Here is a 14,147-nt window from a genome sequence, read left to right on the forward strand (position 1 = left end):
TAGCAACCATCCCTTTTCCTTCGCAGATGCTGCTTGACCTGCTGAATTCATTTAGCAGCTTGTCTATCGCACAAAAGAAGGGAACCTTATGTCAAACACTGAGAGCTGAGACACCAAAGGCGAGTTGACTCGACTTGAATATTACAGAACGTCTGAACTAGTCGAGATGGATGCAAAGATCATGAACATTTAAGAGAACTTGAATGTGCACTTGAAGATCCATGATTCCCAGCGCTATGGATTCAGTGGCTGACTGCAGAATTAGGTTGGATCGCATTTTTTGGCTGGCTTGGAACCAAGGGACCAAATGGCTTCATACGTTTATGGTGATTCCATGACCCAAACCCCTTTGCAGGCTCTTTGTAATCTCCTCACAATTTGCTTCACCTTTTATCTGTGGAATTCTCTGCCTCAGAAGGCAGTGGAGGCCAATTTTCTGAATGCATTCAAGAGAGAGCTGGATAGAGCTCTTAAGGATAGCGGAGTCAGGGGGTATGGGGAAAAGGCAGGAACGGGGTACTGATTGAGAATGATCAGCCATGATCACATTGAATGGCGGTGCTGGCTCGAAGGGCCGAATGGCCTCCTCCTGCGTCTATTGTCTATCTTTGTATTATCACAAAATTAGCTAAAGTATACTTAATCACTTTATTTGTTAATAATATAAATTGTGCATATTGGAGACCCCAATATTGTTTTCTGTGGCACCTCACCAATAAAGCTGTCAAACTGAAAATAATCCAGGTATCCTGACGTTTTTTTCTGCTAGCGTGCTGTGTTCAATCTCTGCTAATATGTTTTCCCTAACTACTTTTATTGTAGCTTTTTATTAAATACTTTTATGAAATCAAAATGCACGACGTCCATTACTCTCCATTCAAGTAGGCTGTGGAGGCTCAGTCACCAAACACATACGACAAAGGCTGATACATTGGCGAATATTAATGTAATCAACTGATATGGGGTTAGTGCAGAAAACTGATGCTGCGGTATAAGATCAGACATAATCATATTGAATGATCAAGCAGATGTGAGGGGTTGAATGTCCTACTTCTTATACAATGTATATGCTCATTATAATGTGGAACCTTACATACATTGTTCAGACACCATGCCTTCTGATGCAGGGCTGGCAGCACAGGTAGTGCCACTCCATCACAGCTCCCAGTTTGACCCTGACCTCAGGTTTGCACCTTCTGCCTGCGACTGTGTAGATAACCTATGGAGCTCCAAACTTGTGCTGGTAGGTTGGTTAATTGGCTATTCGAGGTAGAATGGGGGCTCGAGGAGCAAGATTTGATGTGTGAGATTTGGCATGTTGCAAAGAAATTATTAGGGAAATGGGACTAATGGGATCAGGGGGACACGAGAGGCTTCAGACGCTGGAATCTGGAGTAAGACATTCAAAATGTTGGAGGAAATCAGTGGGTCAAGCAATATCTGTGCAGGAAAACAGATAGATGATTTGGATCGGAACCCTTCTTCAGTCGAATGAGAGAAGATAGATGGCAGAGAGAAGTAAGAGGAAGGGATGGGGCAAGAGCTGACAAAGTGATAGGTGGATCTAGCTGATTGGCAGGTGAATCATGTGGTGAGAAGGGTGGAGATAGAAACCAACGCTGGAGGTAGAGCAGACAGAAAGGTGCAAATGGTGGAATCTGATCATAATGAAGTTGTAGAACTAGAGGGAGGGGTTGAGGGGTGGAAGGAAAATGATGGACCTGGAATTGGCAAGAGTGGGGGGATGAGCGGTTGAAGACATGGAGGAGGGGAAAGAAACTGGGTGACTGGCCTGGGGGGAGCAAAAAGAAAGGTGTACAGGTGAGAAGGGGTCCTCGGTAGATAAGCAAGGGGAGGGATTACCTGGAATTAGAGAATTCAGTGTTCATACCATTGGGTTGTGCTCTACCCAAACAGAATATGAGGAGTAAGACACACAGTACTGGAGGAACTCAGCAGGTCAGGCAGTACCTGTAATAATAATAATAATACATTACATTTATATCGCGCTTTTCATATACTCAAAGACGCTTTACAGGGATTTAGAGAACATAGGGAAGTGAATAAATAGATAAATAAGTAAACGAACAGAGAAAGGAGACAGAGGGTGGGGTGACCTTCAGTGGTTGAAGGCAGTACTGAATAGGTGAGACTTCAGTGATGTTTTGAATGTGGTGAGTGTGTTGGGTCCCTGTCCTGGTAACTGACATTATATTTAAGTGTATCACGTGTTACGATGAGTCAGACAGGTCAGAGGACACAAAGAATGGAGGAGGATTAACGACACAGTCTGTATTCCTGTGTCCTTAAATTGTTTTTTATGATATTTGATCAAGGCGAGGATCTGACAGTCCCTTCTATACGGTGTGAGGTGCTGTTATTCCAGTTTGTACGTGGCCTCAGTCTGGCAATGGAGAATGCCGATGACAAGGCAGGTCAGCATGGGAATGAGAAACATGGTTACCAACCAGATACTGCAATATTGTGCAAGAGCATGGTGACTCTGCGTGTTGAACCCAGAGGAGGATCAACTACAATCCAAAATAATCACCCTATGTTATTATAGTGTAAGAAGATAACTGCAGATGCTGGTACAAATCGAAGGTATTTATTCACAAAATGCTGGAGTACCTCAGCAGGTCAGGCAGCATCTCAGGAGAGAAGGAATGGGTGATGTTTCAGGTCGAGACCCTTTGTCACTATGTGTCAGTATGTTATTAAATCTTTTTCCACTTGTAAATCGAGATTGTGCACTCTGCATCTTTCACTTTGCTCTACCTAATGAGTTTGGCTTTATTGTATTCAAACATAGCACTATCTGATTTGATTGGATAGCATATAAAAGTTTTTCACTGTACAACTCGGTACAATTGACAATAATAAATCTCTACCTAATGTGCGGATGACCCTGCCGGACAGAGCCCAAATCTAATGGAATTACTCCTCACACTACCATAAACGTGTGGGCCGAATCGCCTCCTTCCACGTGTTCAGAACATCAAAAAATATGAGATGCCTCTAAAGGACGTTGTGAAATCAGTGGCAATGTTGACAGCGTCTAACCGTGACCATGTCTTGACCATTTACCCCTGGGGAGGAGAGCCGGAGAGGATGAGTGCACTGCGCACTGCATGATGGGATTTGAAGTTCCTTACAACGACGATCGAAGCCCCCGTCGGGGTGATCGAAACTCCCGCGTTGGGGGTGGTTGAAACTCTCCGCGGCATGGAGCTCCCGCCTCGGCCTCTTCTTACCAGAGACCGCGGGCTTCACGATGTTAAAGTCCACAGGCCCCGCGGTTGGAGCTTCGATCCCCGGCAAAGGGATCACAAGCTCTGCCATGTTAAAGGCCCGCACGCCCCCGCGGCTTGGAGCGCCCGTCGGTCTCCAGGAAAGGCCGCTAACACCACGATGTCAGGCCGCAGTGGGGATGGAGATACGATACGGAATAAAAACGCATCTCCGTCCAGGTAAAAATTCAAGAAGCGATTAGACGATTCAGTAGAAAAAATGAGATAAATGAGAAAAATGAATAGCAATATAAAATTTTCTCAGCATAGGTCAATCCACACTAAATTGATAAAGGAGGTGAAATATACATTTTCCCCTGTAATATGAGCTAACCTACATTTCCTATGTGGAACGTGGTAACAGATTCAATAGAAATGTTGAAAGGAGATTGCATTCCTACTTGCGTTATAGAATGATTATAGGGTTCTGAGGAAAGCAGACGGGTGTGGGACTAACTGGTTGTTTAATTAAAAGACCCAAATGGCTTCTTTCTTTGCTCTGTCATAATGTTAAATATACTAAGGTTAGAGCTACAAAATGGTTACAGAAACATTCCAATTGATCTGTGCCTGTTTGACCAGGTACAGGCTACAAATAAATTGTACGGTTCTTTATTAATAATTTATATTAACTGTACTGTTGTTTGCCTTAAATCATACCAGCGGGGCTGAGTTTTGTGAATGAGTAGTGCCAGGTCATATTAGAGTCCTGATTAAATCCTTTCATGCATACTTAAAGGGAGAGTACATTGAAGGTGCAATTAGTGCCAGAAGCCAAGGCCAATCAATGGTAATAATTGGCATCCAGATTTTCCCCAAATGTATCTGGAGCCATTAGTAAGCAACAGGGGAGCAGATACAGCTCAAGCCACATAGTTAAGAGGCACCATTCAGAGGTCAACATAGGAATTAAATTCAAGGGCGTGGACAGAATGGTTATCATCAGTGAATAATAGATCGACAGATTCAAGGATAGACAAACCGCATCACTAATCTCCAGCACTGATCCATGATTACTCACGCACCAATAATGTCTATCAATCCTGCTTCATACTTCACACACCAACAACCTCACATACTTACCAGTTTTCCAAGTATTACCCACACACATCTCACAGCCACCCCACTCAAGCAGCTTTCAGCTATGGTAGGTCCACTACCCATTCCAACACATAGAGATTCAGAATTGGCACGGGCACGGTGGTACGCATTGTCTACACGGACTTTAGCAAGCCCTTTAACAAGGTCCCACATGGTAGAGTGGTCCAGAGCGTTCGTGTACATGGGATGCAGGGTGAGATAACAAATTGCATACAAAATTGGCTTGATGGTAGGAAACAGAGGGTGGAAGTAGGGGATTGCCTTTCAGATTGGAGACCTGTAACCAGAGATGTGCTATATTAATCAGTTCATTATACTGCTGGACATACATGTTCATCAAACATGTTATACATTTTGAAGGGAATGTTGGTAATACGATAAGTAAGTTTGCAATGACACCTAATTTGAAGGTGCAGCGGACAATGGAAAACATTGCCTAAGGCTACAACAGGTTCTTGATCAAATGGGATGGGCAAGGGAATAGCAAATAGAATTTAATTCGGGCAAGTGTGAAGTAATGCATTTTGGAAAGATGCAAAGCTAGGACCTATACATTGAATGGCAGGTCCTGTGGAGTGTTATTGAGTAATGAGATGCTGGGATCCTTAAAGTGGCCACACAGGTAGACAGAACAGTGAAGAAGGCGCAGGTTATGTTTGCTGTCATTGGCTGAGGCACTGAGAACAGGAGTTGGATGGTCATGTTACAGTTGTACAAATGGTTAGGTAGGCTGCACTTTGAAGTTCTGGTCACAACGCTGCAGAGAGGATATGATTAAGCTAAAGAATGCAGAGAGGATTCTCACAAAAGTCCCTGGCACTGAAGGGCTTGAGTCATACGGAGAGATAGGATAGGCTGGGGATGGACACGAAAAGCTGGAGTAACTCAGCGGGTCAGGCAGTATCTCTGGAGAAAGCAAGTAGGTGATGTTTTGGGTCGTGACCCTTCTTCAGACTTCAGGTTGAGAGTGTTTTTCATGGAATGAGAGAGGGCAGGAGATGTACTTTGCTGTTAATATCACCAGAAATCTCTCCTGGACCAAGTACATTGACTCTGTGGCCGAGAAAGTACATCAACATCTCTACTCCCTCAGAAAGTACTTACGGTCAGATTCAAGAGCATCTTCTTCTCCACTGTTATCAGATTCTTGAATATACTCCTAATCTTCCAATCTATTTTATCGCAGTCCTTGCAATGTTTTTACCAACACTTTCTCTGTAGATGATTCTCTATATTCTGCACCCTGTTCATTTTCTCTTTTGTACCACCTGATGCACTGGTGTGTAGCATCATTTGCCCAGATAGCATGCAAAACAAGCATTTGTGCATCCATACATATGACAGCAATAAACCAATACCAATAGAAGCTTATAAAATGATGAGGGGCATAGATAGGGTAGATAGTCGTGGTTCTTTTTTCCCCATGGTCAGTGAGTCTAAAACTAGAAGGCATAGATTTAAGATGAAAGAGTATTGATTAATTATTATCATGTGTATCGAGATACAATGACAAAATGTTTTGCAAGCTGTCCAGTTAAATACTTGGCACCTGCCATGAACCTGTTACCAAGGTGGGCAAATTGCAGTGGATTAAGGCTGTGTGGGAGTCTGGAGTTACTGTGCACTTTGACCAACTGCTCAAAGTACTTCAGGATGGTGGAGCGGCAAGTTATTTTTTAGGGAGAAGGTAAAATCGGGCCGTGCGGGGCTGGGGAACGATTAGGTTGGAGGCATTAGAGGGCAGAGCTCTCGACTCCATCCAAGGACCCAAACAGTCTTTCCAGGTGAGGCAGAGGTTCACCTGCACCTCCTCCAACGTCATCTGTTGTATCCGCTGTTCCAGATGTCAACTTCTCAACATTGGCGAGACCAAACGTAGGCTCGGCGACCGTTTCGCCCAGCACCTTCGCCTTAACCGACCTGAACTCCCGGCGGCTGAGCACTTCAACTCCCCCTCCCACTCCCAGTCTGACCTTTCTGTCATGGGCCTCCTCCAGTGCCATAGTGAGGCCCAGCGCAAATTGGAGGAACAGCATCTCATATTTCGCTTGGGCATTTTACACCCCAGCGGTATGAACATTGACTTCTCCAACTTCAGATAGTTGCTCTGTCCCTCTCTTTCCCCTCCCCCTTCCCAGTTCTCCCACTGTCTTCCTGTCTCCTACTACGTCCTATCTTTGTCCCGCCCCCTCCCCTGACATCAGTCTGAAGAAGGGTCTCGGCTCGAAACGTCACCCATTCCTTCTCTCCTGAGATGCTGCCTGACCCGCAGAGTTACTCCAGCATTTTGTGTCTGCCTTCAGGATGGTGGATATCAGAGCCACTGGACAGTGGTCATGCAGACACTCTACCTTGCTTCTCTTTGGAACTGGGAGGATAGTGGTCTTCGTAAAGGTTTTACTCTTAAGATGGAGTAGGGAGAGGTTTGAGATGTCCGAGGATACTCCAGCAGCTGGTCTACACAGCTTCTGAGCACACAGCCAGAGAATCCATCTGTGCCAGTCACTTTCCGCTGGTTTATCCTCCGGAAACCCGATCTGTGACGGCGCTCATTGACAAAGATGCTCCTGAGGCTGTGGAGCAACCTGAACTGTACACAATATTCTTGATGTGACCTAACCAATGTTTTGTACAACTGCAACATGACGTCCCAACTCTTATATTCAATGCCTTGGCCAATGAAAGCAAACACTATTGACTTATATAGCCACATCCAGGGAGCTATGGACTTAAGATGTTTAAGTCATGGCATTAGCTGAACTTATGTCCAAATTAGCATCAAATAAATGCGCCAAAAAGAACGATGTCAAGTCTTACTACAGGACAGACAATCTAACTTACACTAAAGCATAAAAACATAGGACAGTGCTGTGCTTGAAAGTGCTCTTTGGCCCATGTTCTCCATGCTGAACATGATCATTTAAACTATTTAAACTAATTCCATCTGCCTGCACATGGCATTTATCCCTCCATATCTTGCCTACTCATTGCGTATCTAATTGCCTGGTAAACATTGCTATTGTATCTGCTGCCAGCACTCCCGCTGGCACCATCTTCCAGGCACCCACCACCTTTGTGCAAAAAATAATTGCCTTGTAAATATCCATTAAACTTCCTCCCCTTTACCTTAAAGCTATGTCTTCTGCTACTTGACATATTCAACATTGGAAAAAGACCGACTATATACCCTGTCTATACCTCTCATAATTTTATAAACTTCAATCAGATCTCCACTCAGCCACTGACGGTCCAGACAAAACAAGTTTGTCCAACCTCTCCTTATAGTGAATACTCTCTGATCCAGTCAACATCTTGGAGAACCTCTCTCCAAAGCCTCCACATCCTGTAATGTGACGACCAGAACTGTACACAATATTTTAAAGGCCTAATCAAAACTTCAGAAACAGAATGGGAATAGGCAGGCAGCTGTTTGTGCACCTTTCAGTAAGTTAGTGGTTAATCTTTTAGCTCAGTGCACTTGTCCGAGATGCAAGAACAATAGCCACAATGGAGACCAATTGTCAGCCATTGTCTTGCAACAGGACACTTTTATTCTAATCTTTTTGAGCAGAGTTGCTGGCACAGTAAATACAGGAATAAAACACGATGAAGGGGCAAAAGGGAACTCTGACTTCTCTTCTGCTTTGTATGAATGACAGTGTCAAATTATTTAGCAAATAATGATACTCATTTTAAACATTTCAGAAAGGATAAAATGTCATGAGTTAAGGAAATAAAGTAATAAGGATTTGAAACAAGGATGTGAGTAATATTTATGATTTATTTTTGCATATTCCCTCAGGGTGATTGCAAAATAACCTGTCACAGACATTTTTTTACTTATTCCAGCTGTTAATCTGGAGACTCTTTTTCAAACAAAAGGTGGTGGGTGTATGGAACAAGCTGCCAGAGGAGGTAGTTGAGGCTGGGACTATCCAAACGTTTAAGAAACAGTTAGACAAGTACATGGATAGGACAGGTTTGGAGGGATATGGACCAAATGCAGGCAGGTGGGACTAGCTGGGACATGTTGGCTGGTGTGGGCAAGTTGGGCCAAAGGGCCTGTTTCCACGCTGTATCACTCTGACTCTATGACCAGCGAGTGACTGGCTTCACTTTAGATGTTATGTAAGTACTTGAGATAAAATAACTGGATTGATGTTTAAATAAGCAAAATACATTCTTCAGTAGGTAATCACAAAGTGCTGGAGTAACTCAGCAGGACAGGCAGCATTTCTGGAGAGCAGGAATGAGTGACATTTTGGATCAAGACCCTTCTTCGGACTGATGTCAGTGGAGTGGGGGGGACAGAGATAGAATGAAGTCGGAGGCAGTAAGACCGGTGGGAGAACTGGGAAAGGGGAGGGGATAGAGAGGGAAAGCAAGGGGAGGGGATAGAGAGGGAAAGCACTATTTGAAGTTAGAGAAGTCAATGTTCATACCGCTGGGGTGTAAACTACCCAAGCGAAATATGAGATGCTGTTCCTCCAATTTGTGCTGGGCCTCACTCTGACAATGGAGGAGGCCCAGGAGAGAAAGATCAGATTGGGAGTGGGAGGGGGAGTTGAAGTGCTGAGCCACCGGGAGATCAAGTAGGTTAAGACGGAGATATAAGAAAATAACTGCAGATGCTGGTACAAATCGATTTATTCACAAAATGCTGGAGTAACTCAGCAGGTCAGGCAGCATCTCGGGAGAGAAGGAATGGGTGACGTTTCGGGTCGAGACCCTTCTTCAGACGGTTAAGACGGAGATATGCACACCTAAGCACCTGGAGCTGTTGACTCCACTGCCGCCCCATGGATGAAGACGGGTTCATGGATCTCGGCTTTCTTCCTGAAGAACTGTACTCTGCAGCAATTAAAGCCATGATAATGAGAGCAGAGTGAGATTAAAGCAAAAGGTGGCCAGAGTACAGGAAAGATTTTGCAGAAATGATATCTATTTAAACTCATGAGAATACGTTGCAAAATCACTAACTATAAATGATTCAAAACAGGATATAAAAAAGGAAGTACAATGAAACATGTTGCATGATTATATCTAAAGTAATAAACTACATATAACTGAGCTCTTATGAATAATGTGTTTTAAATGTAACCCATGTTTTATTTTTCATTATTCCCTTGAAAGTAAAACTACTGCTGCGGAGACATGCTAAGTTTAATTTTAAGTTTCTTACTATATCTTGAAGTCTCAGCATGAGGTCAGCGTGTGAAGCTGAGGTAGAGGTTTAGCCATGGTTTCATTAAATGACATGACTAGGATTGTGGGGCTATTTAGATCAAAGATACTAGAGGAGCAAGATGAACCGTTGAAATCGCCTATACGGAAGTGTAGTACGCAAAGGAGCGTAATGACCGCCATTTTGGTAGGCAAAACCCGCCGTTCGCTATCCTGGGCCTCTGTCCTGGGCCTCCTCCATTGTCAGAATGAGGCCCAGCGCAAATTGGAGGAACAGCACCTCATATTTTGCTTGGGTAGTTTACACCCCAGCGGTATGAACATTGACTTCTCAAACTTCAGATAGCTCTTGCTTTCTCTCTCTATACCCTCCCCCTTCCCAGTTCTCCCACTAGTCTTCCTGTCTCCGACTACATTCTATCTTTGTCCCGCCCCCTCCCCTGACATCAGTCTGAAGAAGGGTCTCGACCCGAAACGTCACCCATTCCTTCTCTCCAGAGATGCTGCCTGACCCGCTGAGTTGCTCCAGCATTTTGTGTCTACCTTCAATTTAAATCAGCATCTGCTGTTCTTTCCAACACCTCAAGCTTCTACTTAGTTATGTGGTACTAACGGGCACATTCCACCTGGAACTGACTGCTTTTGGCAGGTGAACCAGGCCATTGTGGAGTGGGAGGCAACAGTCATGGTTTACTCCACATTCAGATAAAACTCTCTTGAAAAGAAACCTAACTTTTGCAATTTGTGGTTGGGTTCACGTAGATATTTTCTGTGTGAACCGTTTTTATTTAGGATCTGATATCACTGGCAGGGTCAGCATTAATTGCCAATCACTAATTGTCATTGAGAAAGTGATGCCAAGCTTTATTCTTGAGCACAATAATCCTTTTGGTGAAGGTGATGCTCTAGCAGTGTTGACAGGTAACCCTAGGATTCGGACTCAGCAAATAAAGGACCAACGATATATTTTCAAGTTGGGATGGTGTGTAACTTGGAGGGAACATGCAGGTTGGTGGTGTTTCCCGATGCCTGAAGTATTACTTCTTTATGCTGGTATTGGAGGGGATTTGGAGAGCACTGTTTGCCTGTGTGATTAACTGCAGAGTATGTTGTAGATCATACATAGTGCAAAACTTGTTCACCCAGAGAGTTGTGAATCTTTGGAATTCTCTGCCTCAAAAGGCAGTGGGAGGCCAATTCTCTGGATGCATTCAAGAGAGAGTTACATGGAGCTCTTAAAGATAGCGGAGTCAAGGGATATGGGGAGAAGGCAGGAACGGGGTGCTGATTGTGGACGATCTGCCATGATCACATTGAATGGCAGTGCTGGCTCGAAGGGCTTCCTCCTGCTCCTGCTCCTATTGTCTATTGTCAATTGTCTATTGTCAGCCACTGTGCCCCATTGGCGACGAGAATGAATGTTTAGCGAGGTTTGTGAGGTTCCAGTCAAATGACCAGCAGGGTACAGGATGGGTTTGAGCTCCACGAACTTGAATGTTGCTGGAGTTGCACTTGTCTAAGCAAGTGGTGATATTCACACGCTGCATCTCCCCTTTAATCATGAAAATTATTTTTTTTAAACATAAAAATCTAAAATAACTAACTAGAATGGATATCCGATGTTTGAGGTTGAAGTCCTTCTTCAGACCTGACCCAAAACACTGCCTATCCATTCCCTCCTGAGACTTCAGTGCACTATTGTTATAGATTATCTGCTCTGGTTTATCTTAGAGTGCGGTGGTAGAGATGCGGCCTCACAGTGCCAGAGACCCAGATTCGATCCTGACCTCGGGAGCTGTCTGTGTGTGCGTTATCCCTTATGACCGCGTGCGTTACCTCTGTGTGCTTCAGTTTCCTCCCACATCCCAAAGACGTGCTGCTTTGTAGGTTAATTGACCTCTGTGACTTGCCCCGAGTGCGTCGTGAGATAACTAGTGTGATCAATGGTTGGCATGGACTCTGTAGGTCGAAGGACCTGTGTCCATTCTGTACCTCTAAACCTAACTGAATTATCTGCCAGATTTAGCTCAATATCGAGTGCAAATTCTTCCCTCTTTTGTTTCCATTCTTTAGATTACTTGCCTGGAAATTCAGAGGTTCAAGCAACTTTGATTGATCCAACTTGTACAATCTACATTGAATTGCAAAGCATGCAGTCTCCAAGCATGCATTCACATGTTACTTAAATTAGGCAGTGTCACCGGGTGCTTCGTGTTCTAGATCACGAGTGGCATCCAAATTATACAGTTCCATCAACCAGATGTTCACGTGCACCACCTCCAACCTTGTTTAATGCAGTCAATGCTCCCGATGTGGCCTCCTTTACTTCAGAAAGACAAAATGTAGACTAAAATGATATGTCAAATGAACAGCAAGGTAAGACTTTAGATTGAAATGGGGAAAGATATTTAAGTGGACAATATAGATGGTAAGAGACTAATCTGGAGAATGGGCTGAGTGAAATCAATGAAAAACACAAAGTGCTGGAGTAACTCAGTGGGTCAGACAGCATCCCTGGAGAACATGGATAGGTGACGTTTTGGGTCAGGATCCTTCTTCAGTATGAAGTGTAGTCTGAAGAAGGGTCCCGACCTGAAATGTTACCTATCCATGTTGTCCGGGGATGCTGCCGCTGAGATACTCCAGCATTTGTCTTTTTTTTTAAATAAACCAGCACCCTCAGTTCTTTGTTTCTATGATTGCAATCTATATGAATTTCTGTGTTCTTACAATAGGGAAATTGAAGGCAGTAATTTGTACCCAGAATGGTTACTTATTTTTAGATCTAATTCACTGTTTGTTGCCTTTCTTTCAATTGGGCTGTCATGTCAGACAGGGGACTATTATGGAGAACAAGAAGCAGAATAAATCAGAGCACACACTATTAATTTGCTCCACATTATCATCAGTTGTAACCCAGTGATACCTTCTTTGTCTCGGAATCAACAAGGTTGTGAGTTCAAGTCCCATCCTCGGCAACTTCTTCACATAAACCAGCTGGATGTTTCAACAGAGCACTCTGAGTGCTACACAGCCAAAGGTGTATTTCTTCATTTAACCGATGTCCACGTGCTCTGGAATCATTGAATATTAACCACACAAGGAGGCCATTTACCCCATTTAGTCCATTCTTGGTTTTTGATCCATTTGTGAATGGAGCAGCTTCTTTCTATTCGTTCTGTCTAAAACCATCATGGCTTGTGCATCAATCCCAGCATTCTCTGCCCCAAGGGGCGTAATCTCAGCTCTTCCAGTTTATCCTTGTATCCCTCATTTCCAGAGAGAATTCCAGACTATCACACTGCTCTATTTTTTAAAGAAAGTTGATAGTTTTCCCTAAAGGACACAAAGTGCTGGAGTAACTCCACGGGTCAGGCAGCATCTCTGGAGAACATGGATAGGCGACCTTTCAGGTTGGCACCTTTCTACAGACTTCAGTTTTCCCATTGTTCTGACTGTTATTATCTTTTAACTGAGATCATTAAGCAACAATTTTCCATTATTGCAGTGTGCAAATCAATCACCGTGTTAGCTCAATTTCTAGTTGATCTGCACAGCAATGAGTTCATTGAAGGCAATACACAAACGCTGATTTTTCTCATTTTTTTCTTTCATTATTGCTGCTATTGCTGCTTTTCACAATTAATCAAACTTCAGCACGCCACTACAATTCTTTTAAGTTGCACATAACCGAAATTGAATTAAAAGTCAGTTCCATTCTAGAGACCAAAGTAATCAGGCTCAGTGTTTCGCAGGTGTAGAGGAAGGATGGAAACATTAGTTTCTCTAATCTTGTATCCTCTGCATTTGTGGTTAATAGACTCTTGCTGGTGTTGGCTGCAATGTGTTCCTGGCTGAATCGCAAAGATCACAGTTGAACAATTTTTTTTTTCCACATTGGTTGGAACGGCTGTCACTGTTCCACAGTATTAGTCATCAGCTTCAGAACCAGAGACATTCAGGAGGAAAACCTATAAAATTCACTGGCTTGGAGACTGCCATTTAGTGGTTGAAATTTAAATAAGGTTCCAGCGTGGATTGGCATTCATTCCTGAGCTATCCCCAGAGACTGCACAGTGCTAGGTCATCTGGAAGAGGCTGTTGAGATGTGTCTAATAGCAGCTTATCCGTTATTTAAAGTTGAATGCATTTTGCCATGCTTCAACCAAATCATGGCTGCCTCATCAAGAGTCGGTCTTGTCCCTTCCTTCTCTGTTGTTTTTTTAGTATGTGTTAAATGTATGTTTTAGTGTTCTCTAGCTTGTGTTATGTGGGGAGTGTGGGGAGTGTGGTGGGGGGGTTGGGGGAAACCTTTTTTTAATCTCTTACCTCGACGGCGATGCGATTTTTTTCCCATATCGTATCTCCGTCCGCACTGCGGCCTAACATCGAGGAGTTGGCGGCCTCTCTGGAGACCGACTTCGGGGAGCTCCAACCGCGGGAGCCTGCCATCGTGGAGCTTGCGATCCCTGTCGGGGATCGACCTCGGAACTCCAACCGCGGGAGGTTGCGGACTTTAACATCGTGGAGCTCACGGACCCTGGTTAGAGACCGGCTTCGGGAGCTCCAGGC

This window comes from Rhinoraja longicauda, chromosome 26 (genome assembly GCF_053455715.1).
Source record: "Rhinoraja longicauda isolate Sanriku21f chromosome 26, sRhiLon1.1, whole genome shotgun sequence".
In the NCBI taxonomy this organism is placed as follows: domain Eukaryota; kingdom Metazoa; phylum Chordata; class Chondrichthyes; order Rajiformes; family Arhynchobatidae; genus Rhinoraja; species Rhinoraja longicauda.